Raw genomic sequence first — 27,918 nt, 5'->3', positions numbered from 1 at the left:
TTCTACCCTTTCACTTCATGTTCTCAATACTCCCTCATTGGTTGCTTTCAAAGAGTCACACCTCCATCCACCAATCACATCTCGGTTCAACACTTCAGATGTACACTTGAACTCTGAGAGTACATACTTCCTGTTAATCTAAGGCATCTGCATCAAAAACTAGTCTGAAACTGACCAGGATTTCTATTTCCTGATTCAACAAGATGTGCATCTAACAAGACATAGGGCCTCATTAGGAGTATGGCAGAAAGGCGACAATGGCGCCGGTATCACTACCGGCACCGTTGCTGGCGTATCGCCATACTAGCACTTCTGCTTGCGGGTGCCCTTGCAGCCACGTGGTCCGACCATGTGGCTGTACCGGCACCCGTGAGCCGAACAAGATGGTAGCAACAGAACTGTTTTAAAGGGTACCACTGCTACCATCCACCCCATTCCCATTGAGCCCTTTGGAGGCTCACGAGGGGAATTACCAGGTCCACCAAGGTAGGAATGGCCCGGTGATTCCCCTTTCGCGGGTGCCGGAGCTGGATGCGAGTTTGGTAGTAGCCTTGGCAGTAAAAGCGGAAAGGCTACCTCCAACCTCGTAATGAGGCCCACACTATAGGTATGCTTATATTTAAAAAAAAAAAATCTTCACCTCTTGCTACTAAGGGGTTTCTCAATAAGCATATTCTCTTTTTTAACCACTCTTGCAAATGCCATGCATTGTAGCATTCAGCAGGTGCTCACATGAAGCAGCAAATAATTACAATGCACCGCGTTTAAAAATGTTTCTTTTTGGGACCAATTTCATAAAAGTAAAAAAATGTATATGTGCATTTACAGCAGCACTGTGTGTCACTTTTTCAGAAGAGAAAGGAAAAGCAGATAGAACAGATGTGTAGACCATTTTAAGTGGCACTTAGTGTGTAGCAGTTTAATATGTTCGCAGCACATGCATACATCCCAACATCACACATTCCAATCTGTAGTTGCTTGTCAAGTCTTCATTTTTTCCTTTGCATTGTGAATTCCAATTCCACTTTTCCAATTATAAAATGTAAACTACAAGTCCCGGGAATGCAAAGAAAAAAACAGGACTGGACTTGAAGATACAAAATTGTGACATGTATATTGAATCAAACATATAAAATGCTGTGCGTATCAAAATGTTTCTTTTTAAAAAGCATTTTGACAAATGTTAAAGCATATGTGCATTTATAGCAGCACTGTGTCACTTTTTCATAAAAGAAAGGCTGAGCAAATAGAATAGATTTTAGACCAGTTCTAGGTGGCAGTAGTGTGCGCCAGTTTAATATGTTGGCAGTACATGCATACATCCCAACATCACCCATTCCAATCTGTAGGTGTTTATCTAGTCTAGATTTTTTCTCTACAACCTGGGACTTGTACTCCAACCTTTACAATGGAAAAGTGGAACTACAAGTCCCAGAAGCCAAACAAAACATCTAGGACTACATAAACACCTACACATTAGATGCAACTTGTTGGCAAGTATGCATATATTCCTAACATATTAAACTTCCACACACCAAGTGCCATTTAAAAAGTGTTCTACACATTTTTTCCATCGACCTTTCTTCTCTTTTTTTCAAAAAATTACACACAAAACTTCTATAAATGCACATATGCATTTCTTAACTTTCATGAAAATGCTCCTAAAACAAATATTTTTAAACATCCAGCTGTTTCATTAACTCTTTTTCCCAACAACTCCTACCTTCATAATTAACAACCTTGCTTACTAAAAGTACTTCACTGTTACCACATATTCGACTAACGTTCTTTTACATCTACAGGAAAGAAGCACATTGCAAAAACAAGTACTGAAAAAAGAATACCCTTTGTGCATTAATGTACCATATATATGTGTACAATTGCAACAGTAAAGTTCCACTATACATTACCCCAGACTACTCTTTTCAAACCAACATTTCTTGCACTCTAACTCATTATATTGCACCATTCACACCCTTTCTATTCCCATCTAAACAACACCTTTGCAGCACCCACTGCTTTCCTGAAAACATCACAATGTCCCTACTGATTCAATCACACCACTACTCCCTTCCTCACTAACTCAATGCCATCACACCTCTATAGCCTCATACTCTCGCAACCTTCCTAACCACATTTAGTATACCACCTCAAATCAAACAACACTCTATTAACCTCTCCAATCACAGCTACACACCTACTCACAATACATACATATACATTCCACAGTTTTCAAACCCAAACTTTCTTTTTTCCAAGCAGACACAACAGCATGCATACTAAAAAACAACTCTTTAGAAAAGAAAGGCAGAATAGACCAAATATGAATTAAAGCAAACCATATAGGCATGCACCTCTAAAACAATGAATAGAAAACATTAAAATGAAAGAGCTCAACAAAGCTATACCAGCCACAACTAAAAAAGGTAAGGCCCCCCCTTGCAAAAACTAAAAATAAAACATGTTTCAAAGAAAAGCAGACCTACTTATGAACCTAACACTAAATCTGCCAATGTTAAAGTAGTCAAAGTAAAGAAGTCCAAAAAATTAATGTTACAAAAAATGTTCCACCATAGAGTTCTTCACAATCATATGAAACAGCTGAAAAGTCATGATCTACCCTTACAAACTACTGCAGAAAACTGATTATTGAAGCTATAATTGACAGTATATTTCAAATTAAGAGAACATTGTTTATTTTAATTTTAAACAGAATGAAACCACTGACTAAATTAACAAATAAATTACAGAAAGTACTTCTAAACATGCACAAAGTTAATGCAGATACCTTTTCAAACTTCTGTGAAGTTAAATGGATTCACACACGCAACACAGAACCATATTTTAATTAAGAGGCTTATACATAAGAACAACAAAAAAAACATTTGCGATATACAGTAATGGTCGAAGGTATGAAATAGTAGGAGACACCATTATGGCAAAAGAAATGCTTATAGAAAAAACATCTGCAGCAAACTTTCAACCAAATACTCCTTTCGCCCAAACAAACCATCAAGTGTACAAATGGACATGCAGCTCAATTTGTAACGTATGCCAATCCTTTAAATCTAAACAACAATTCCTCAATCAAGTATTATCAGTGAATTTCATTGGTTTTTATTAGTGCAAATTAACCATAACATCCCTTTAACAATGTTTTTTTCAGTAAATGTCATGGGTTTTTACCAGTGCATGCTAATTTTCTAACTTCACACTTAGCCCAATAAAACAACATTTATGTCCAATTTACAAAGTTTCACCTTAAAACTCTGCCATTTCTCACCTTCTAACATCATTTCTAACACTTCTATACATTTTTTGCAACTGTTTCCACTGTTTGTGTGTCTGTCGACGTTCACAAACTTCTGACATCATCGTGGACCTTGCAAACAGTGTCACATGACCATGTGCTTGCGTGCGGCATTGCGATCGGGTTCGTACTTCGTGAACATTAAACACAGACATATTTGCAAAACCATGCTTTCAGGTGCTTTCCAATGCTCCTTAAACAGTTTTGCTGGACATCCGCCCATGTTTTATTTATTCAAAAGTGTCAAAATATACGTACATACAATAGATATATTGCTTAGCCCCAACTTGACAAAATCCATTCAGACTTTGCACAAACATTCAAGGTTGGGTCTCCAATCTTTCCAAAAACGTGTGTCCACATTTGTCGAACGGCAACAAAGTTATAAACCATCTAAAAATGTTGAAACCCCCTCTAATTTAGCACCCTCTTGACAAAATCCCACCAAACGTTGCAAAAATATGTATATCTAGGTCTAAAATCGTTTTGCAAATATTGGTGCAGATTCGTCAAATGTCAAATGGCACCTTTATAATAGGTTGGGCCCCCTATCTCTAATTTTATTCAACAAAACAGCACTACAGTTTTCAAAACCATGCAAAATTTGGTCTAGAATGAAATTCCAAAATTTAATTCAGGTTCATTGAGTGGCGCCAAAGTTATAAACCATCCAAGAACTACTTTTCACCAAATGGATTTTGTCAAGTGGGGCTAGGTTATATGACTATTGTATATGCATACATTTGACACTATTGAAACAATGAAACATGAGTGGATTTCCAGCAAACACGTGTAAGGAGCATGTCATAATGCAAGTACAAAAAATGTCATAATGTAGGTACAAAAAATAGTGATATACCTTTGGTGACTGAGGTGTAGCCTGTGGCCAATGGCAGTGGCCTGATTGTCTGGGTCATGGAATAAGGTCATGATCCGGACAATCTGGCTATTGGCTATGACCACGAGGGACAACACATGGGGTTAAAGTGCCCATGTCCACCTGGGCTGCCAGGCCGGTATCCACCGTTCCAGTCACTGGAACAGAGGATGAACACCACAGTATTCCCATTAGCATAACACAAAATGCAAATGGAAATGTTGGAAAATCTTATTAAGCCTATGTACTTTACTGAGAAATGTAAAGCACACAGAGTCTATACGTTTTTAGTTCTATTTTTAACTGTGAAAGGTGGTTCCTAAAGGAACATTTCTTTTGTTGTTTTTGGATGTATTTTTTTGGGGGGGAGAGCTTAGAACGAAAGTTGTGGAGGGAAATGAGAGAGGAGGCACATAACACTAATAAGGAGGGGCAGGTGGACAGTGGACAATGTTGCACGTGTGTTATTTCTAAGGTAGGGGGCATTGTTTCTCCTGCTCCTTGATTACAGCAATGGTGGTGGCTCTTGGGGAGGAGGGATGGCATTACCTAATGCCATTTTAAGATAAATAGCAGTTTTGCTAAAAGAAGTATTTACTGTGTACTAGATTGTTAATGGATAATGAATAGGAACAGGTGTAGGAGCTGTGCAAGGGAAGTTTTGAAGTTGAAAGTTACTACATTAGTAGAAAATGCAGTTCCTGAACTGTCCGCGATGCATGGATCTTATCGTGAAGTGCGGACGGGTCCTCTGACATGTCATCATTCCGCGCTCCAGCATATTGTCATGTGGCACTGTCCGGAAGGTCTGCAATGAAGTCAGAAGTTTGTATACGTCTACGGATGCAAAATCAGTTGAAATAGTTGGGAAAGTTTGTAGAAGCATTAAAAATTATTCTAGAAGGTGGAAAATGGCAGAGTTTTAAGGTGACACTTTGTAAATTGGACACAGATATTGCTATATTGGGTAAGTATGATATTAGTAAGTTGTAGGAAAATAGCATGCACTGGTAAAAACCCCTGAAATTCAATGAAAAAACATTGTTAAAGGGACGTTATGGTTACAAGCAAAACCAAAAAAAACAGAAATTCACCAGTTATGGTAAACTAAGCAACCATAACTCTTGCCACCACAGTGCGCTGCTAAGACTAACACCCAGGACATCAAAGATGACATCATAAATGTAATTGATGAAATCAATGATGACATCGCATGTGAAATACATTTTGATTAAAAGTCCCTACAAGGAGTTGTGTTTATATTGTTGGTAACAAGATGTCAGGGTTGATCGGGAGACCAATCATGAACTACTTAATCTATTAAAGAATGTGCTCATCTAAAATCATTGTATTAGAGTGTTGTTGTTAATACAGAAACCACCATAGAAGTACACTATTTATAATCTTGTAATCTTGGATAACACAATAATGAATGCTACCTTATCAGAGTTTTGAGCAATGTTAAACATGTAATAACCAGCTAACAATTCAAGATTTACAGCACATGTGCTGGTACAAACAATACATGTGAAGAACCACAATGTACACAAATCAGAGGCACATACAGGGAAATAAAGTAAGGAAGAAAGAAACAGCATCATAAGAAAATGTTAATAAAAATTAAAGTTTATCTTCATGTATACAAATGAATTGTCTGTTTGAGGCCTGCTAATTTCCCCATGTATGTGCAGCATGAGCTGAGACCAAACCCTAAGGAAAGTACTTAACGAACATATGAGAAGGTTAACGTCTAGATATATAGCACCTTTTCAATTTTAATATTCTGACTGTCAGTGAAAAAAACTACCTGGCCTATATATGCCAGTGAAGAAAACCAAGTGGGCCAGATATGTGATGTCATCAGTGATGTTATCAATGACATTTGTGATGTCATCTTTGATGTCCTGGGTGTTAGTCTTAGCAGTGCACGGTGGTAGCGCGAGTTATGGTTGCTTAGCTTACCATAACTGGCGAATTTCAGGGGTTTTTCGTTTTTACTTTTTTCACTGAATTTTATAGGTTTTTAGCAAAGGGTTTTCATTGAATATATATGTATTACACACCCACAGTAGGGGCCGTGTAGTTATGTTTAAGTTGCTGTTTCCATAGGAAGAGCACTTTTTGGGTGGCTTATAACTCCGCTCCCCCTGGACGAATCCTCACCAAACTTTGCATAAAAAGTATATGGGTCACTCTGAATTTTGCAAAGTTTGGAGATGTTTGGGCCAGGGGGGGCAAAGTTATAGGGGGGTCCCAAAACATCTTTTTTCCCCATAGATTGAATGGGGGAAAATCTTTGCGCACGGCTACAGGTGAAACCGCTGGACAGAGTTGCACCAAATTTGTGCCAGGGGCAGGGGCTTGGACCCGAAAGCATGCTTTAGTAAATTTGGTGACAATCCGTCTAGTACTTTCCTTTAGAATGACCAAAAAATATGTCTGATTAAATTAGTGATATCTATGTCCGCTCCGCGGTCACATTTCCCTGTTCGCTCCGCGGACATGATACCGATTGGCCAGGGGGGGTGGCATCATCACCGGGGACACGCGACGTCTGCGCCGATTGGCTACAGCAAGCCGTGATGTACGTCAGAATGTGTGGATGCGCCCGACATCTAGGATCCGAAGACAGTGCGCTACTTAAGAGAGGCGAAATGCTGTTTTCAAATCTATTTTTCTCTCCTACAATGCGTGGGGAGGATCACAGAGTAAGAGACGGATGAAATACTGTACTTGTTTGGCCGGCAATTGTCTATTATAGATTCTGCATTGGCACCTTCTTCAGGATGTTTGTACGTGGAGAAAATGAGGGATCTAATAAGGCTACTATTTGAGTCCGTGCTGTGAAAATGTTCGCAGGACACACGTGGCGTTAGTGACCATTAAATTTGAGTGTATTTCCCGATTACATTAGATTTTCCTATGGGTGTGTTATTCCTTAGTACGCCACCATGGTCGTGACATGCTGCAGTGGTTGTGGACAGGGCCTAGAGTCTTGGATGCATGGCCGTAGGCCGTAGACTGAAGGCCATACTTCCAAGACTGTATGCCCTTCCCACAACCACTGCTGCATGTCACGACCATGGCTACACGTGTAGTATTGATTATCACTTACATGGTCGAGGGGAGAGTGTACAGTGTTGGGTGCATGGCCAAAGGCCATGCACCCAACAAGAAAGTTATAAGCACTGGAGTTATAAGCCAGTGCATATCAACACATTGTGATAATATCTATGTACAAACAGGTAGGAGTGCAGTGTCTGGCCAGAATAAGTGAAGCATAGCACACTTATCAATACACCCGTACTACTGTATATCACTGAGGTGATTGTGGGCAGGATGTAGAGTTTTGATTCCATGGCTGCAGCACGTAGCCCATACATCATACTCGTAAAACCCTAGGCCCAGCCCAGGAACACCACTTCATATTACTGCAGTGCATACACTTGTCCTATAGATTAGCATGTCAGATGGTTCTGGGGAGGGTGTACAGTCTTGGCTGCATGGCCGAAGCCCATGCACCTAGTAACGACCTTGCTATCAGTGTGGGTATACGCCATTGTACACCTATAGATTCAAAAGTACGTGGACATATATCTTAACCTCTAGGTGCTGCTGGCACCCACTGCAGCACATTCGAGAGGGACATTAGTGACCTTTGAGGGGGCCCAGTGAGCTGTGGAAGCACAAAGTGAAAAAGTGCATTTTTTTTGTCTGCAAAATGATACGTTTAAATGGAAGTTTGTGCTCACTGCACCATGACCAATTACAGCGTGTGGATTAAAATGTGTTTTGCACTAATATTTCCCTCAGATTGGCCTCTACAGTTTTGAGAACTAAGGCCATCATCTGCACTGTTTGCTTGAAACAGCGCTTCTGAAGCTGTATGGGAGTACAGGTTCTGATCATTAGATGTCATTATGTTGCTTCAAAGCACGAATGTATTTGCCTTCTGAGTGAAGGCCACACAAGTTGCTTTTTTGGTTGACCGCTCAGTACGCCCGCGCATCCGAGCGAAAGTAAAGGGGCAATTGTTTTTTGACCTTGAGCCCAAGAGAAACTTGCGCGATATTCACGGAATGAAAGGGTAAAAAAAAAACACAATTGATAAGGTTATGTTTTAAAAGGTTTGTAAGTGACATGCATATCAGTCAAGGAAGATTCTTCGCTGCAAACACATTTGTGACTGATTTTCCGAAAAAGAATGGAGGCTGTAAATATTTTGTAAGTTTACTTTGGCCCACTGTACAGCAATCCGTGCTTTATTTTTTACATAACTGCCCATCTAATTGTGCTAATATAATTAACGTATTATTTTTCTGCCCTTGTACAATTTTCCCGTAATGTTGCAGAGTGCACACGTTGCTCATTTGCAGGGTATGACTGCACTCAACCTTTTTTACTATTTATATTTCTAATTTGAAATGCTTACTTTGTCCACATAGCTTTGTGTATAACTTTGCACGTTTTTTTGGTCTTCTTTGAAATGACGAGAAGTAATTTTTTTTTATTTGTCCACTCTTTTTTGATTCATACCTAAACTATCGTCTTTCTGTGTACTTGCCATTTTGTTTTCTCTTACGGAGCATGCAAAATCTTGCCGTTTCTAACCTCCACCTATAGGTACATTTGGACATTAGTAACATATTACTAAAATGTCAACTTTGAGCACGTATTTTTGTTTACCACTTTGCACATTTTTTATTTGATCTTATAAAAAGTTTTGGTACAGGTTGGTTATAGACACTTATTTTTTGTAACTTTTCCCGACTAGGTATATTTAGCTGTGCTGTGCGTGCCATGGTTTTCAAATCCCGAGTGAGGGCTTCTTCAGATGGCAAATACAACTGCTGGTGAGCGGTTGCCTGTCCATAACAATAATGTGGAAGGACACCGTAAACCCGCTTTGTCCGTTCGCTTAACTCGTTATTCGGAGCAACATCACATCATTTATGGTGCTGTAGGCTCAACGTCATGACGACTTGTGGGAAATAACTGTGCAAACAAAGCGACTGCTTCAACGAAGATCCCAAAATATTTGTTTGCGCAAAAAAAACGGCCTCCTTATCTTCAACATTTGCAATGCCTCCCTAACCAGCATTGTAATCATTGCATTGATTATGCGATTATTTCAATGGTCTCTGCAATTTTGTTATTAAATAAATCTAGTTTGTAACCTACAAAATGGTCATGTGTTCTTTACCATTCCTCTGTTTTATTTGCAAATGTAATTTATTAGCTTGTACTTTGCTGAATGTTTATTTACAGGGTCTGCGTCATGCCAGGTCCTTGTGCTTTTTGCAACCTACAATGGAAAGGGAAGAGGGGCTATGTATGCAATAACCACCTTCCCTTTCTAAATGGCCATCTCGAAAGAGGATTTTGTTTTGTGATCCTTACTGCCAAAGTCTCCTCGGATAACAACAAGTACACATCCTTTCTTAGTAGCACGCGTTACTGCATTCGTAATTTAGACTATTGCTGGCAAAGATTATTGCGCCTACGTACTTTACAGAGAAATAAGGAGTGCGTGGAGTGTATTCAAGTTTTATTTTTGTCTATTATACTGTGAAAGGTCGTTGTTAACCCATTATTAACTTTGTTTACGGGTGGCTTTATTTTTTGCCACGGCAGGCAATAAGGTAAGATGCGACCGGCAATGAGCAAAAAGGCATCAAACGGTAATATGAGTGACTGTATGTGTGGCAACACATTTTTACCGTCTGTTATGTGCAAGATAGCAACACAGTTTCTTATGCTTTTGCATTACACCACTGCTGCTGTTTCTTTGGGAGGAAGGCTGCATTTAGCTGATGTCTTTTTCAGATGAGTACAACTTTCCCTACCAACACATAATGTGTAGTGCATTCGCAGTCGCTGCATACCAGTACGTGTTGGCATTGTTTAAGGCAAATGTTGAAGGTGGACGTTCCTACATGAATATAAAATCTATTTCAACATTGTAAGTACATGGTAAGTGTGTACTGATTCTGAGACATGTCACGGTGCTGTACGACAGTATATTTTCATGTGGCATTGTTCGGAAGCTATATATATGGTTTACCAAACGACCCTTCCTAAAGGACCTTTTGGTTATGTTGCACTACTGAAAATCTGTGCCATGCAGTACAACATTTTTTTGTTAGGTACACCTTGTATGTAAATTGTAGTACTAAAAACCCGTACAATTCACTAAAAAAAAAACTTTGTTGAGGGGACTTTATGGTTAAGTTGCCTTAACCAAAACCTAAACACCTCACTACAAAAATACTTTCCACCTCCCTTTTATGCTTCAAATTAAAACCGGAAAACCCCTGAAATTCGACAGTTATGGTAAACTAAGCCCCCAACCCTGCCACCAGCCCTGTGCGCTGCTAACACTAACACCCAGACCATGAAAGATGTCATCTCAAACGTCAATGATGACATCAATGATGACATCACTTGTTTAGCCCCTTTCTTTTCCTTCCCTGCCATACATATATATGTGCATTCATTAAAAAAATGTCACTAAAAGAATGTTATACTTCACAGTGCAACCAAACACTACTGCACATTCCCCCAATATAATAAGCTAAGCAACCATAACTCGCACCATCTACGTGCATTGCTAAGACTAACACCCAGGACATCAAAGATGACATCACAAATATCATTGATGACATCCCATCTGAAAATAATATTCCTAAAAAGTCCCTGCCTACAAGGGGTTCTTTCTATTATGTTGGTAGCAAGATGTCAGGGGTGATTGTGTAATGTTACACATGTAATAACTAGCTCACAAATGTACACTTAATACACACTTGTGCTAAAACAAACAATACATATGCCGACCCAATGCATATAACTGAGCGGCACATACAGGGAAACTGAAATAGGGTAGAAATAACTAGCAGCATCCCACAGTTTATCTTCCTGTATACAAATTAATTGTGTGTTTGAGGCCTGCCATTGCCCCATGCATGTGCATCATGAGCTGACACCAGACCCTAAGGAAAGTACTTTAAGAACACACGACAAGGGTAACGTTTTGGTATACAGCACCTTTTCAATTTTCATATTGTGCTGGTCAGTGAATAAAACCACCTAGCCTACATTTTTCAATGCACCAAAATAAGTGAGGCACACATGTGATGTCATCTGTCATCAATGATATTTTTGATGTCATCTTTGATGTCCTGGGTGTTAGTCTTAGCAATGCACGTAGATGGTGCGAGTTATGGTTGCTTAGCTTATTATAATGGGGGAATGTGCAGTGGTGTTTGGCTGCACTGTGAAGTATAACATTCTTTTAGTTCATTTTTTTTACTGAATGCACATACATATGTATGGCAGGGAAGGAAAAGAAAGGGGCTAAACAAGTGATGTCATCATTGATGTCATCATTGACATTTGAGATGACATCTTTCATGGTCTGGGTGTTAGTGTTTGCAGTGCACAAGGGCGGTGGCAGGGTTGGGGGCTTAGTTTACCATAACTGTCAAATTTCAGGGGTTTTTCGGTTTTAATTTGAAGCATAAAGGGGAAGGGGAAAGTATTTATGTAGTGAAGTGTACAGGTTTTTGTTAGGGCAACTTAACCATAACGACCCCTCAACAAAGTTTTTTTTTTAGTGAATACATATTTTAAGTAAATGCGTTCTAGTTTCTATTGAATGCAAAGAATATTATTCATGTCTAAATGCAGTTCAGCCTAATGTCTATGTAACTTCAGGGTGAGTATTTATCTGCTTCATGTCTATTGCATCTACATGTGTCAGTTTCAGCGATGGTGTCATTTTGCTCTTGTCATTTTTGGTAACAACATATGCATTTATGCTATAGCAGATTCAGATCTTCTTCAGTCATCACGGGGTAAGGTTGATAAGGTTGTCTCAGCGAATACCTTTTCCTGTGCTTGCGATACGGCGGCAGAGAAGGGACAGGTTCCATAAAGTGTGCACGTCTTCTGTCCCTACAATGTTGAGGCGGGGGAGTGGTTGACGCTATGGAGGACGTGTTCATCAGCTTCTCGACAGGTCAACCAGGTTGAAGGCTGTAGAGAGGTACAGCAACAATAAAAGTTCGTTGTTACCCAGATCTATGATCGTAGACATGTTTGATTTCAAGTCCAACAGAGCTGACTCTATGCCATGTCTCACTCTAAACCCCGATTGCTGATACCCCAAGATGTTACAATTCTCAATGTCTTCCTACAGCTGCAAATATGCCATCATGTCTAAGATGTCGATAAGGAATGGCCCATTGGTAATAGGTCTACAATTACTGTAGGGTTAAGGTGTTCTTTTTTAAGAAGGTGTGCAAACCAGACCTCTTAAAGGCATCTAGGCACACAACTTTTTTGGAACGAGATATTAATCATCTGAGTGACTGCGGGAAGCAGGATCTTGATACAGGCCTTAAAGCTTTGTGCAGGAAAAGCTTCAGCTAAACAAGACATATGTTTTAGGTTACAGATGATAGTTTGTATCTCTTCTTCTGACACCCGGAAAGAAGAGAAATAGGAAGTACAAACCACTCGTCTCACTGGAAATAATGACAAAGCGCTCAAACTGAAATTGCTTAACTTAAAGTGTTATGATACCAAAGATAGGATTACTCTAGAGTTAGTTAGTAACATAGGCAAGGACAACCCATAGTGATTGGGAAAGATAGGCCTTTTAATTTGACAAATAAAACGTCTTGCACAATGCCCTCAGAGTGTCTGCATCCTTCTTATGGCATGCCACAAATGGTGTTAGAAGTGGGAACTATACCGGCTGATAGTACATGGGCACCCATAAAAGACACAACACTGAGTCCCAAGGCAAAAGTCCTCATGGTAGCCACATCAGAATTCATAGAGTTTGACCTGCAAAGCACAGAAGACATTGAAACAACACCTTGTGAGAGATTCCTGATCCCCACAGGTTTAACATTAACCCCTCTGAAAGAAATCTATATTAGGCTAGTTCTCCTACATAATCACAGAAAGAACCAGGGGGGAAAATGTTGCCCACGGCATTTTAGAGAATGCTGTGTTCCCAGTTCCCAAGAAGTAGCACAACAAGAAGAGACAGAAGGTGGCTCTTAAGGTTTTGGGGAAGCAGACCTCCTCATTATAGAGAAAAATCCCAATTAATTAGTGGAGGTTGCCCCCTTATCTGATCTGAACTTCGCTCGGAGGAATGACCTCATCCTCATTGACGCCTTTAGTAAGGCAATCTCAGAAAAGCTGGGTGTAATCAGGCTAGTCCTTTTTTTTTTCTTTTTTTACTAGATCGGCAGTGTTTTTTCTGTTGAGGTGATCTGACACCAGTGGGGGGGTACGTTAAACCCAATTGGCAGTAACACAGTCGAAGACGAACTGTGTTAGAATTAGCCCACTCTTATCTAAAAGCAGTTCACCAAGGAGTAGGAAAAACCTGTTACCAAATAATACCCAGGTTCTATTGGCCAGGTATCTTCGTTGATGTTAAGAATTTTTTAGCAACTTGTGAGATCTGTCAGAAAACAGCCAACACTCCCGTACCACCCACCCCTTTGCAACCTTTACCCATAATTGATTTACTGATTTCCATGATTGCCATGGATATAGTGAAACCGTAGAAATATCAAAGCTGGGGAACTGCTTCAACCTCGTAATCCTTGATTATGCTACTCGCTATCCGAAGTTTCTCTCAGCATAACAATACTACAAAACACATTTTAAAACACATGTTATCTTTTCTATCCTGAGTAGGGTTTCCAAAACAAATCCTTATGGATCAAGATACCACCTATATAACAGTGCATCAACCCCAGACCGATAGTCTCATAGAGAGCTTCAACCAAACACTAAAAAGAATATTATGGAAGGTGGTGGAGACCAATAGGAAGAATTGGGATGTGATGATACCACAGGCCCTTTTTGCTGTCTTAGACATGCTAAAGGAATCCTGGGAGGAAAGAGAAGTAGCCTGATTGCTAATTTCTCAAATCCCACAAATATTAAAATCCCATATGAAAGCAATGCGAGTAATTGTAATAAAAAAAACATCTTTGGGAGGCCCAGGAACAACAACAGACAGCCTATAATAGACGTGCAGTCACCCGTACTTTTTTCTGTTGGGCAGTCAGCATTGGTCCTCTTACCCATGTCAGAAAATAAAATGATTTCTCAGTGATATGGTTCATATAAAGCCCACTAAATTATCTTATATCAGAACCAGATAGAGACCAGAAAATGAAAGTCTATTTTGTAAACTTGCTTAAGGAGTGAAAATAGACCATAGTGTGCATACTACTGATACCATGGCACCCCTACTTATAGACTCCCCTAATGGAAACACATTGGTCCTTCTCGATCTGTCACCCTCTCTACAGGCAGATATTAGAGATTTGTTACACCAATGTTCCGAGGTCTTCTCTGAGCAATCCGGGGAGAGTTGCTATTGTTTTTCATTTCATTAGAACACCGGCAGGGAAAACTATAACTCTCAAGCTTTACCATATCCACAAGGTCCAAAAAAAGTATTTGAACAGGAAATAGAGGACATGCTTATGGCAGATATAATTGAAACTTCAGGGAGTCCCTGATATACCCGTATAGTCTTGGTCACCAAATCCGATCAGTCTCTGTGTTTTGGCATTGACTTCAGTAACCTGAACTCCATCTCTCTATTCGATAATTTACACCATGCCAAGAATAGATTAACTAATTGAAAAATTAGGCTCAGCTATATACATTTCCACTTTGGATCTGACAAAAGGATATTGGCAGGTACCTCTGAATCCAGATGACTGAGAGAAAACAGCCTTTTTTGACACCACCGGCTTTGTTTCAATTCAAAGCATTGCCTTTCGGCCTTCAAGGAACCCCAGCCACCTTTCAGAGGGTAATGGACAGAACCCATTTGGTTAAAACCCATAAACGCCTGACACAACCCTAGTTTTCCGACAATCTTAGAGCTTTGTGGTTAAACGGTTAACCTGCAGATATCCTGACATAGTGGCACCTGGGTTATCTTCATGGTGACAGGCTGACATTTTGTGCTGCCTCCCTGGCTTACCATTGTTCCATGCATAAAGCCAAATGATTCTTCTTACAGGAACGTGTCACAAGTGCTTTAAATCATTCAAGGAACCGTTCTCCCGAGTACTCTCACTTTCATCTTCTGCTAATTCTTCCTCAACTGTGGTTCCCTCGCAGGTTATCTGTTATTCTCTTTCCTCCTTTTTGTTTAGAAAATAATGGCAATTCAGGCAAGTACATCTGCCACAGTGCCCACAGAGAATGCTCCTAATCAAGCAATCTCTTCCCGCTCTTGGTCTTCTTTTCCTGTTTTTTCAGGGCCACTATGAAACTCAAATCAGCATCTCCTTTGGACCCTCTTCCTTTGAATATCTGGAAGGATATCATGCCTATGAGTTCTTCCTGGGTTAACACGGCAGTGAATGGTTCATATACCTCCAGTAAGATCCCTACGGAACTGAAACAGACACTGGTGGTCCCCCTTCTCAAAAAACCCTCTGTGGACATCTTGATTCCTGCTCATTTCTGACCTATCACTTTTCTCTTTTCCCTCATGAAACTTCTTCAGTATTTAACCTCTCCTTTACATAGCCACTTCTTGGAATACTCTGGTTTCTTAGGGCCTTTTCAGTCTGGCTTTCAAACCAGGCCGTGGGAGTGTTCTTGTCTCAGCTCTGGATGACCTGGTGCGGCTGTCTGATCAGGGTGGATTGGGCGCTGTTCTTACTAGATCTATCAGCAGTTTTTGAACGGTTGAACACCACACCCTGTCAGACTGCCTGACTCAAGCTGTCATCTCTGGCTAGTACTGACATGGTTCTCGTCATTTTTGTCAGAGAGGGCTCAAACACTCCCCTTTTCCTTTCTGTTCGGTTTCTCTTCCTCTATCTTGTGGTGTTCCTCAGGGCTCACTATGTTCCACATTCTCTTCAATGTATAAATGCAACCGCTGGTGGGCCTCATCCACTCCCATGGCTTCCAGTGCTACTCATATGCAGACAACACACAGATTCTAGTCCAGCTGAATCTTCTGCATACTGAGACATCACCTCAGTTTAGGAGTTTCCTGGAGGGTGTGGGGTGGTGGATGGGCTTGAATTGCATTATATTGAATGGAGACAAGACACAGGTCCTTGTAGCTGGCCCTCTGTCTGTCATTGCATTTTGGATGCCACAATTCTGGCCTTCTCTGCTTCGAGCTCTCCCCACACCAGTGAGGGATTTGGTAGTGAAGCTATCGTCTTCACTCTCAATGGTGTCCCAAATTATGGCCACCTGCCATGGAGGCATCTCCAGCGGAAAATACTGCAGAAAGTCCTTCCTTTTCTACCCAAGCATTTTCTTGCCCCTGTAGTAGCTTCAATAAATATGTGCCACCTTGACTTGTAACTCGCTGTAACTGGCACAGCCTCTGTTTTGAAATAAGCACCTTCAGTGACTCCAGAATCTGGCTACTCGAGTGGCCACTGCCTTCACTTATCGCACACATATTAAAATCCATCTTGTAGAATCTACATTGGCTTCCGGTGATGAAATGCATTGAGTTGAAATCTCTCTGTGTCGTCCATCGTGCTATATACGGTCAGCGAGCAGAATATCTTCGAGCCAAATTTCAGATCTATGTACCTACCGGGGCACTTCACTCTCAGGGTCGCTATCTCCTCGCCATTCCATGCTATAAGCTAGCCAGAACTGGTGGGAGCACTATTACAGTAGCAGCCACCAAGCTGCGGAATGCACAGCCATGTGATGTTAAAGTCAAAGAGAACAATCTCAGGCATGTCTTAAAACCCTCCTATTCTAGTGTTCTGGTAGCACTGCTTACTTTAGTTGGTTCATTAGCACCAAGATGCCTCTGACGAATGTGCACTTTAGAAATTCAATAACATAACATAACAGCATAACAAACCGAAACCCTATTTTACCTTTTGTAGAGCTTACCCCAATGATATTGTGGTACTTAGTGATAGTTGGTCTGCACATGTTCACCATCTGTATGAGATCACCCGGCTCTGAGAAAAGCCAGCTTCAGAGCCAACCCACTAAAATGCAAGCCTGCCGCAAATATCACGTGTTTTTTGTCAGAAAAGGCCTTATTCCACAACAAACTGAAAAGTAAAGGCAGTCCTAAAAACACCTACTCCGAAGTTCGAGAAAGAACGCTGTACCTTATTGAGGTTGACAGGCTACTAAGGGAGATGTATCCATAACTATTCAAGAATCGGTGCCAAGCTGACTAATTGAAAAATGCTCGACCAAAGAAACTGACCTGGAGTAAAGAAGATCACAAAGGTTTCAATGGCCTGAGAAATATCCTTTGTAGCGAACCCATCCTTAAGATGCCGGAATTCAATAACAAGTTTCTATTACAAACTAATACCTCTAAGGTTGGTTGAGGAGCTGTTCCTGCACAAGAATACAAGGTAATTGAAAACACAGTATTATATACGAGATGGATACCTTTTCCCAGAGCACAGTCCTATGCTACTTTGGCACTGGAGGCATTGGCCATAAAAAGGTCTGTAACCGTCTTACGGTTGAATATAGAGAGAGAAGAACAGTGGATAAGTATTCCAGGGGAAAAGGGGAAAGAATCTCGACAGTCAGTGCAAGAAGCACATAAGGACGAAGTCAATTCAATCAAACACAGAATCAAGGAGACCAGAACAAGTGGAACAATATTTTCCCAGCAGGTAGATCCAACCAGAGTGATAGTATTTCCAAGGATACGCTGAAACCAGGAGCCCTGACAATAGATATTGTAACAGATCCCCAAAAGGGAGTGCCAAAACAAATGGAATAAGGCCACTATCCATTTAAAGAGTTACAGAAATTGATCAAAGAAATCACGATAGACTATTTAAGGATTTGGTATTAAACAAGAATCCAAAAGGCTGATACTTGAAGTATCTCCCAGGAAAAGAGAATCATTTTCTGGTTGAAGTAATTTTTTATAGCGGTAACGTCGGTTTCGTTAGCTTTGGACACTGGCCTCATTTCTTTGGATATTCTGGATGACTGGAGTGCACCTTAGATAGTAACATAAACAAGGACCACCGATAGTGGTAGGGAAAGATAGGCCTTATCATTTTACTTTAATAAAACATCTTGCAAATTGCCCTCAGATAGTCTGCATTCTTCTTCTGGCTTGCCACAGAGTCCACTGGCATTCCTTCACTGCCATATCCATTATGCAAGCTGGACAGGGTCTCTATTCTCATATGCCTTTCACTCTCCCTTTTTATTCTGCATTGTTGCTCAACCTCTTGAGATCTATCACAATCCATGTGATGCTTTGAAATGCCAGTTATGGGCTTTGTAGAATGTACTCTTTAAGCTTTACACTGGACATTACTTTGGCTTCATTATGTGACTCTAGGTTTTATAGGGTTTTTATCTGTGACCATTCACCTCGAAAATAAACGTGTGGATAATTAATTTCTCTTTGTTGATATATTCTTCTATATGTGTAGGGTGAACACTGGTGAAATCAGACCCACTTTGAAAATGAAGATATTATTGAAATCATTCTGAAGTCATCTATTGACTCCATTCTGGAGTAATGTTATCTAGCTCATCGGAAACTTGTGATTAGGCAGAATCATTTAAATGAGTTCACTGTAGAGTAAATCACAATATCTACTCCAGGATGAGGTACTGATTACTTTTCTTGAAACTGTGATGTTCTGGCCCTACTCCAGGATTTCTTGAAGCTGGATGGGGATTACATAATAAATCCAGTATAGGCTGTGATCTTTTCAAGATTAGAAAATGACATCAGGATTGGTTATGCTGTGTCCAGGGCAATCCCATCCCAACTTTGGTATATGTGTCATGAGTTCAAGATATGATATGATATGGCATTTGTAACGCGCCTCTACAAAAATGTTTCAAGGCGCGACGAGGCAAGGGAGGGGAACAAAGGGAGGAAGGACACCGATCCTACTAGGCCAGGTGTCATTCAGATCGCACAAGTGCATGGGAAGGGAGCAGGGACAGTGCAGTACATGAGAAAGATGATAACAACAAGTAAGTAACAGCCAACAAGTGGCAAATGCAAGGGTAAGTGCATACATTATGTGTCAAGGGCTGGTAGGGGGACTGTAAGGATACAGAAACAGTCCCCAAGTGCGGGGGTTGCCAGGTGGGCAGTGCAGGTGTGTGACGCTGGCAGGCAGGGCCCTGGGCCCAAGATCAGAGGGAGTCCAGGTAGCCAATGGCGTTCTGGTTACAGCTAGGAGGTCAGCAGAGGAGAGGAGGAGAAAAGGCAGAAGCAAAGAGAAAGGTTTTGAGGTGCTTCCAGAGATGGTTCTCCTCAAGTTTAAGGGTGGAGGCTGTTCCAGAGGGAGGCACCAGCCGAAGAAAGAGACCTACCACCAACTCGTTGCTTGGAGAAGCGACTGACCCTGAGAGAGTTTGAGGCTGATGAGCGAAGAGCTCAAGAAGGAAGATATTTAGGAAGAGAGAGTTGAACGTATTGGGGCCCTAGGGGGCCTTGTGGACGATCAGTTTATGGCAACTTCAGTATGGGTTGTGATGACTCCAGAATGATTCTATAACTGCTTCAAGATGGATGTGGATTACTCGAGGATGATTCCATGACAACTTTTGGAAGAAGGCGTAATACAAATCCATTACGACTTCCATATAGGTTTTTATCACTCCAGGACAATTCTGCCACAACTACAGGGTCGGATGTTATTACCTCATAATGTTTCTAAAGCAACTTTGAAATGTGGTTGTCTGTCTTCATGATGATTTCCTGAGGACTACCCCACCCGAAGACCTTATTTGCTATTGTCTCTTTTTCCATTCACATTGGCACTGTAGACTACTCACTGTCGCCTGTGCATCAGATAACGCAACGAACAGCATACGATCAGTCCCATCATATATGCAACAGCACGACACATAGACATCTGCAATCCCCTTTCACTACCATCCAGTCCCATGTCAAAGAGCACAAATTCAGTCAATCTATAAGCAATACACCACACTCAATTTAACAACCCACATCCAACAACACTGAGACAACACCACAAGGCCTATGCCACACATACATCTACCATGCACCAATCCTACAGCAGAGGCACCCAAAAACACACTCACACACACGTTTAATTAATGATAAACCACAAAACGTAAATATAGCTTTTTCCCCAGGCATACATCATAATGGGCCTCATTACGACCCAGGCGGTAAGTTACCGCCTGGGCCGTGACTTTACCACCATGGCGTAAACTACGTTTACGCCATGGTGGTTGGCGGACTTACCGCCCCATTCCGACCTAGGCGGGGCGGTAAGTCCCCAATCCCCATTTACCCTTCCCCATTCCCATTTTTGCCCCATAGGGCATAATGGGAGTGGGGAAGGCGTTAATTACGCCACCGTAAATTACCGTGGCGTAATTAACTCCATGGTCCCTTAGCGCCATGGATTTTAACAAAAGCGGGTGTTAAAAGCTCCATGGCGCTAAGGGACCTCGTAATTGGCGGTAAGGGGTCGGCGCAGCTAACGCTGGCGTAAACCCCTTACCGCCAGGGTCGTAATGAGGCCCAATATCTGTTACTGCTTTGCACATGAATGTAAGCTTACTGAGCAAAATCAAAAACCCTTCTAGGATTTTAAATTGAGGAAACTAAGAGCCTGGTTGCATTGATGCCCATGGCTACCTTAATATACATTTGAACCACAAGATAGAAAATGGCATACAAATATATCTATGTGACATTAACTATGTGGGTTTGTGAATTTGCGTAAAGGTGCATTAGAGACATACATAATACATATATAATACATTTTAAGCATACTCATGCATACATCAAATGGAGTAATTGTTTGCTTCTCATGTGGAAGACCGATTTACAGCTTGGTGTATACTAGCTCATCATTCCCAGATGTAGCTCCTGCTGATTGTGTGATGCCTGATAGCCAGGAACTGTTTTTATGCGATGCTCATTATATCTCAATTTCAACCCGTCAGTAACCTTTTAACGTGCATTATTAAAGAAGAAAGATAAAATATCAGAATAATAATCAATCAAGTTAAAAGTACTTAAAATAAAAGAAGCAGGGCAAAACAAGCACCTCTATGTCAAGCCTAGGACATCTGGAACTCTGTCAGTTTCATTGGTGGCATAAACGGAGGATTGCAACTAGATCGCGCACAGAATGTGTACCTTTCAACAAAGCACAACGCCAGCAATGTACAAAAGCTGCAAATAATAATAGAACGACACTCTTGCTGCCTCGAACACCCACCAGTCATCACGGGAGGGCCACACAACTTCAACAGAAATGCTATTTTATGCCTCAAAATGTGCTATTCCATGCTACAATATCTTGGTGGGGAGGATGTCAGGGAGTCAATGGTGGATTATAGGGGTACACGTCTAATTTATTTTTTAAAGGTGAAGCTTTTTTACTGATGGAAGTTCTTTAGAATTATTGCCAAGTCTTGTTGCCAAGGATGTCATGACTGAAGGGTAAATGCTGCCCATCAAACCTGAAATTAATGTTGCTATAGTTTTCTATGAAAAGGCCAGTACACGGGAGTTCCTTACAGCTTATCAATATCACAATATGCAAAAGAAGATATTGTGTGGTTTCACATTAGCAGGGTTGTAGGTGAAATGTTAAACTCTTTGACTATAGTAATGTATCAATCAGACATATAACCTTGAAAAACGTTAATGTTATTACTGTGGGTTCCAGTACAATTCCTTGTTGATGTAATGTGCCTGTTATTGGAAGCATGAGGCTTGGTGATTGCCAATTCTAGTATGATAGCTTGGTCAGCAATGCGTCTGCTGCTACTATCTTTGACCTGCAAGTCACATATTACATTTCTGATTAGTTAACGCAGAGTGCACACGGCAGCTGAAAATTCAGATTTCACTGTCCTTGCCCTCTGTCCACTTGATAATGGAAGGTGGGGCACTGCCCTGTCACCCATTATGGATGAGCCTCCTCTCCTCCTGGACACATGTGGAAAATGCCCTGGAATGTCTTTATTTGTAATGTGATTGTCTTGATGAACTTGATGTCCCCCTTGATGTGTATGACTGGTCTGATTCCCCCTGATGTATTCTGGACCAGGGAGATCATGGTGAATACCCCCTGGTTCAGTTCCCTTGTGGGGATGGGCACCATCAAACCTTTTTGGGACTAATCCTTTCATTTTAAGCTGGAGAGAATTTCTCTTTGCATGCCTCAGGGGCCAGTGGGTAAGTGTGATTCCTGAATCTGCTAGATGTCTGCTGAGGAAATCTATGACATATCCTTCCTCTACCATGTCCTCTACCCAGGAGTGTGAAGGCTTCCTAAACCTGAGCAGATTTCTACAGCCTCTCCTACACCTGTAGAAGTTCAGCCTCCCCCACCTCTATCAAGTCCTCAAGACCAACAAGAGTGAAGCTGTGTGTGAGGCAATTCATCTCAGCTTCTAAGGAAAGGAGCCACATCTGTCCTTGTTTGCAACTCAATTTTGGGATCTGGAGAATGAAAATGTCTAGTTACTTCTATCTAAGGGTAGGTGAGGGTGATCTGGCAGAATTCCTTTGTACTTACATGTGCTGACATCGTTCAGTCATTCACCCCCTGTTTCACCAGCACCTACACTGTGCATCTTAAAAATGTGTGTCCCAAAAAGGGCACTTTAAGTGGAAGGGTCCTCTAAAAGGCTAGCTCCTTCCAGAACCGCAGTCAGAATTGCCACTGGAGCATTTTCTGACGAAAGTGGCTCTCAACACATGAGAGCAAAGGTTGGAAGCAGAGGGGAAAAGTCTGAACATTCCTCTGGGGACTTGCACTCTAACCTTGTTGGTGGGGGGGGCGGTGGGTTCTCTTATCCACATTAATTGATATCAGTGCCTTAGTTCCAGTAGATATCATGATTATGGTGTACATTTTCAGATTATCTGGGACATTCTCCTGTAACACCTGAACATGATATATTATTGCCATGTATTTCAGTACCAGTGCCTTCCCAGTGTATTGCCACTGCTGTACAATAATAATTGTGACCTCCTGTCTGTCTACATGATCATCAGATACAGGCATCTGCCTTCAATCTCTATACACCCAAAGGTAACAGCTTACCTGTGTCAACAATAGGTGTCTTCCTGCAGACATATGCTAATTTATCAAGCTCAAATCTGCTTCATTCAGCAGGTCCTGGGGTTTCAATGGTCTTTAGATGTTTTCTGCTCCACCATAAATAGAGCACTATTACTTTGTTCTAAGACCATTGTGTGTCAACTTGTTATTGTGTGACATGCCAACAAGCCTGCACTAGTTGCTTTTACGTTGTCTCAAAAGGGGGGGGTGGTGATGGTGGAAAAGCAACTGCTGTGGTTTGTGCTGGACAGCTTAAGTGCCGCTGCTTGCCTAGCCTCCATCTCTCCTGGACCTAAATGTGTAGACACATCAAAATGCAAAGTAAGACATCATCACTCATGCTTACCTAGAATACATGTATCTTAGTACTTTTTAGTGCCAACCCTAGACAGGGACAGAACCAAATTGGTTGTTCACTGGGTGTACATGCCTCTTTTACACTCTACCTCCAACAGAGGGCTAGACGATGCCTTTTTGAAAACAATAAATAACGAGTTAAATGCAAATTCTTCACTGGGAAAATATAAGTCTAGGGGCTTCCATCAATGAGAGAATTCCCTTAAATATAAGGACTGTCACAAAGAAGATAGATGATGGGGTATTGACAAAGTCAAGTGCCATTTGATGATCTGAAGTGCTGATCCATGTCCATAACATGTCAGTTTCCATTGGGAGCTTATCTCCAAGCCAACTGGTCAGTCATCTTCCCCTTCCTGTCACACTAACATCTAGCTTATGGAGCTTGTTCAACTGCAAGAGGGTACATATGTTCTAGGTCAAAATACAAATCTTAGAAATCTCAAATATCTTGACCTGAACCTAATCACAAAAGCAATTTTTAAAGACTGGTATACACATTGTGTCTCTTTCCCGGTTCCATGTGTTAATATCCCCGCAAAAATATCGCTATACAAAAGTATTGCCATATTTTTGCGGCAATATTAAGACATGAAACCTGTGGGGGACACCCCCAAAACCCCTGCATTATTTTGAAATGAGCGGGGGAAACCCCTGCAACCCTTGCTCCCAAGAATCATGAAAATTATCCCCCCAAAATATCACCTATTGCCATTCCAGACGACCATATATACGGCAATATTTCTAGTGGGGATAATATGTAGTGATACCTCTTTCCCTCCATAACTGTAATGGTAGTTATAGATATAAATATGCTATAATTACACAGGCTTCTTCAAATGACTCTTACTACCTATTTCATAAAAGCATGGTTAGGTGCACCAATTATAGAAAATGATCAATGTGTAAGGGCATTTTTGATCAAATACTGTGCTTACTTCATAAAAATTAGGAAACATACAAATTCAGAGGACTCAATCAATTTTAACTCCATTGTCGGAGAAGTTGAAGAGCAATATCATCAATGAATGAAATCTTGATGAGATATCCATACCCACGTGAGTTTGCGTGACAGCCATCTTTTATTTTCAATGTTCTAACATTTGTCTACACCTGCCTGCACAGGGTGATGACTGATATCGAGACTAAGGAATTTAAACAATAATTCTCTGAGAGAACGCCCAATGTAAATGCAAAAGGATAGGTAAGCGTCAACCCTGACTCTATCTAATACATGAGTGTATACAGTGAATATAATGAGGACAGTCCTCATGACAATATATCACTTCTGTTATAGGAAGGGAACTGTGAAGGTCATCCACAGACTGTGACTTGTGAAAACTTACCTGAAGCAGGCACATGGCATAGACTAGCCAGGTGAAGAATTCTTTGATTCTGTATAAAGAGTAGACAAATGTTCAATATATAGTTTGAAGATTTAAAAACTTGAACCATTGATGAAGATATCCTAATTTATTCTGTTGATACCATTGGAAATTTGTGGAAGAAAAATGTATCAGCTCCTGAAGAAGGGATTCTCCTGAAACACGTAGAGCTAACTTCCTGTTTGAATTGTTTTATCCTTGAAATTGAGTATTATTATTAAAAAAAGGTTTTTAATTTCTTGAACATTGTTCTTAAAGAATTATTTCAATAAGGAAACGCATTAAGAGTCCTGATAGGTTATCTGTATCAAAGTATTGACTGTCTTAATAGGCAGTAACACAGGTTGTGCAGGTAACAGGAGTGCCCACCACCATAGGACACCATTTTTGTTTTTGATGTTGAAATGGCCTACTTGTGTCAGAGCTGTATTTTTCTCCCTAGAACCCTTAAATATCTCAAGATGCCCACTAATATTATTTTGAATTGAACCTAAAACCGAGGTGTGCAGCGTAACCATTGGATAATGTACACAGTCTCAACTAGTGGTCATCTTCTCCTTCCTGTCACACTAAGGTCTTTCTTATGGAGCTTGTTCAACTGCAAGAGGGTACAGTTGTTCTAGGTCAAAATTCAAATCTTATTAATCTCAAATATCTTGACCTGAACCAAATCACAAAAAGTATTTTTTAAAGACTGATATACACATTATTTATTTTTCCTCCCAATATCTTTAATGATAGTTATATGTATAAATGTGCTATACTTTCACAGTCTTCATCAAATGATTCTTACTACCTATTACAGAAAAGCATGATTAGGTCACCAATTATCTTAGGGGAGATTAGAAAATGATCAATATTTAATGGCATGTTTGATAAAAAAATACTCTGCTAACTTACTACAAATGGGTTCTCCTGTTAATTCACTCTGTTGTTTATCTATATTTGCAGATTTTTGGAAGTAAAGTCATTGGGTTCAGGTCACATTGTTAACTCATGTCACATACCAGCTCCCGCAGCAGAAATGATACACTCCGAGTTTCGCTGAAAAACTAAACAATGAACAGAAAAAAGGTGTAAATTGAGCTCCAAAGTAAAACTAATGGTTGCAGTTGCGACGTATGAAACAAGAGGATAGACAGATTAAATGTAAACGTACCAATATTAAGGACAGACTTCTTTGATTAGAGTGGCCAAAAATGCATATAGTAACTGGATTGGGGAATGTAGGCGATCACGACAGATGGCAGAGTGGCAGCGTATGATAAAGGTACTAGCAGAGAGGGATTCGTGGAGCATTTGGCAGATCCTGGGTGAAGCAAAGGATATTAAAACTAAAGGAATGATTAACCCCATAAAGGAAGAAGATTGGGTCAACTATTTAGGTTCACATAACAATCAAAAATGTGGACGAGGGATACTTTGGAACATATGATAAAACAGCAGGTTTAACCCAGCTATATGATGAGTTGCCCTAACCATTTTTCAAATCTAGTCATAAAGCAGGACCCAGATTTTTGGGCGGCTGTGCTGAAAATGATGTTTAACAAAATATTAAGTGAGACCCGAATCCCTAGGTCCTGGCAAACCTCTATCTTTATCCCAGTTCTAAAAAAGGGCTCAACCCTGCATCTGTCCAATTACAGGCTCATATCTATGCTGGATTCCGCTGGTAAGATTTGTTTATCTCTTATCTTGAAGGGGCTGCAATTATGGGCAGATAGCCAGGGTCTGCTGCATAGGTTTCAGGGGGGCTCTCGCCTGGGCCATTCAACTTCCCATAACTTTTGGGTTATGGACTGTCTAACTCCGACGCAAATAATCAGGGTGCAACAGGACTCAATGCATTGTTTGTTGATTTCACTACCGCTTCTGATCTGGTAGATAGGGATTTACTGTGGGCTAAAATGGAAAAGAAGAGCTGTCCTCCCAGGTTTCTTCATTTTTTAAAGCTATTCCACTCACAAACCACAGCGGTCTTTAGGGCGAATGCTGATGGTATGGTCTTTAAGCCCATTAAAATAGGTAGATGGGTTAAACAGGGCTTTGTGTTTGCCCCTTTTCTTTTTAGCTTCTCCCTCTCTGACCTTCCTGATAAATTGTTGCTTGCTAACTGCACTCCTCCTCGTCTGGTTAAAGTCCATTGTCAAGTCGTAGCATACACAGACGATCTTGTTGTGCTGGACGATTCATTTGCTGGCTTAAAGTGGAATGCAGACTCATTATGGCAATACGCTGAGGAAAATGGCCTGCGTATAAATAGTAGTAAGACCAAGTTGATGCTATTCACCACCAAGAAAGTTTGCTGCCCTGAGCTTAGACCCCATAGTGAGGAGATTGAATATGTGTCAGTGTTCAAATACCTCAGAGTTGAGATCCCTGCTACAAATGGCTATACATCATGGAAAGAGGCACGCATTGGGAGAGCAGGACAATTTATTCCCCTGATACGCTGGTATGTGATCCGTACAAGGGGGTTTTATGGTGGAGGGAGGCAGACGTCTCCATGTCCAGAGCCTGGCTCCATCTGTAGTACATGGGCTGGAAAGCCTTTTCCTGTTTGACCTCGGCTGGTTGTAACTAATCTATGGTCGATTCTGGAGGAAGATTCTGGGGCTCCCTCAGTGCATCCTGATGGAGGTCATTAGGCTCGAGATTGGCCTCCTCTCCCTGGAATGTATGGTACTTAAGAAATGGGTGGCACTGTACCTTTTTACTGAAACCTGCAGGGAGTCGCATTTCCTATATGACCTCTGACGCCCTCTCTCTGATCTGTAGACTGACCACGTTTTTGAGCAAAATATTCTGGAACTATTCGAGTTGCTTGGTTGGTCTTCTGACTGTGGAAAGGACTTGTACGAGCTAGTCAAAAAGGTT

Source organism: Ambystoma mexicanum, chromosome 6p, assembly GCF_040938575.1.
Source record: "Ambystoma mexicanum isolate Mex_15411 chromosome 6p, UKY_AmexF1_1, whole genome shotgun sequence".
Taxonomy (NCBI): Eukaryota; Metazoa; Chordata; class Amphibia; order Caudata; family Ambystomatidae; genus Ambystoma; species Ambystoma mexicanum.
Note: the sequence above shows the minus strand (reverse complement) of the source record.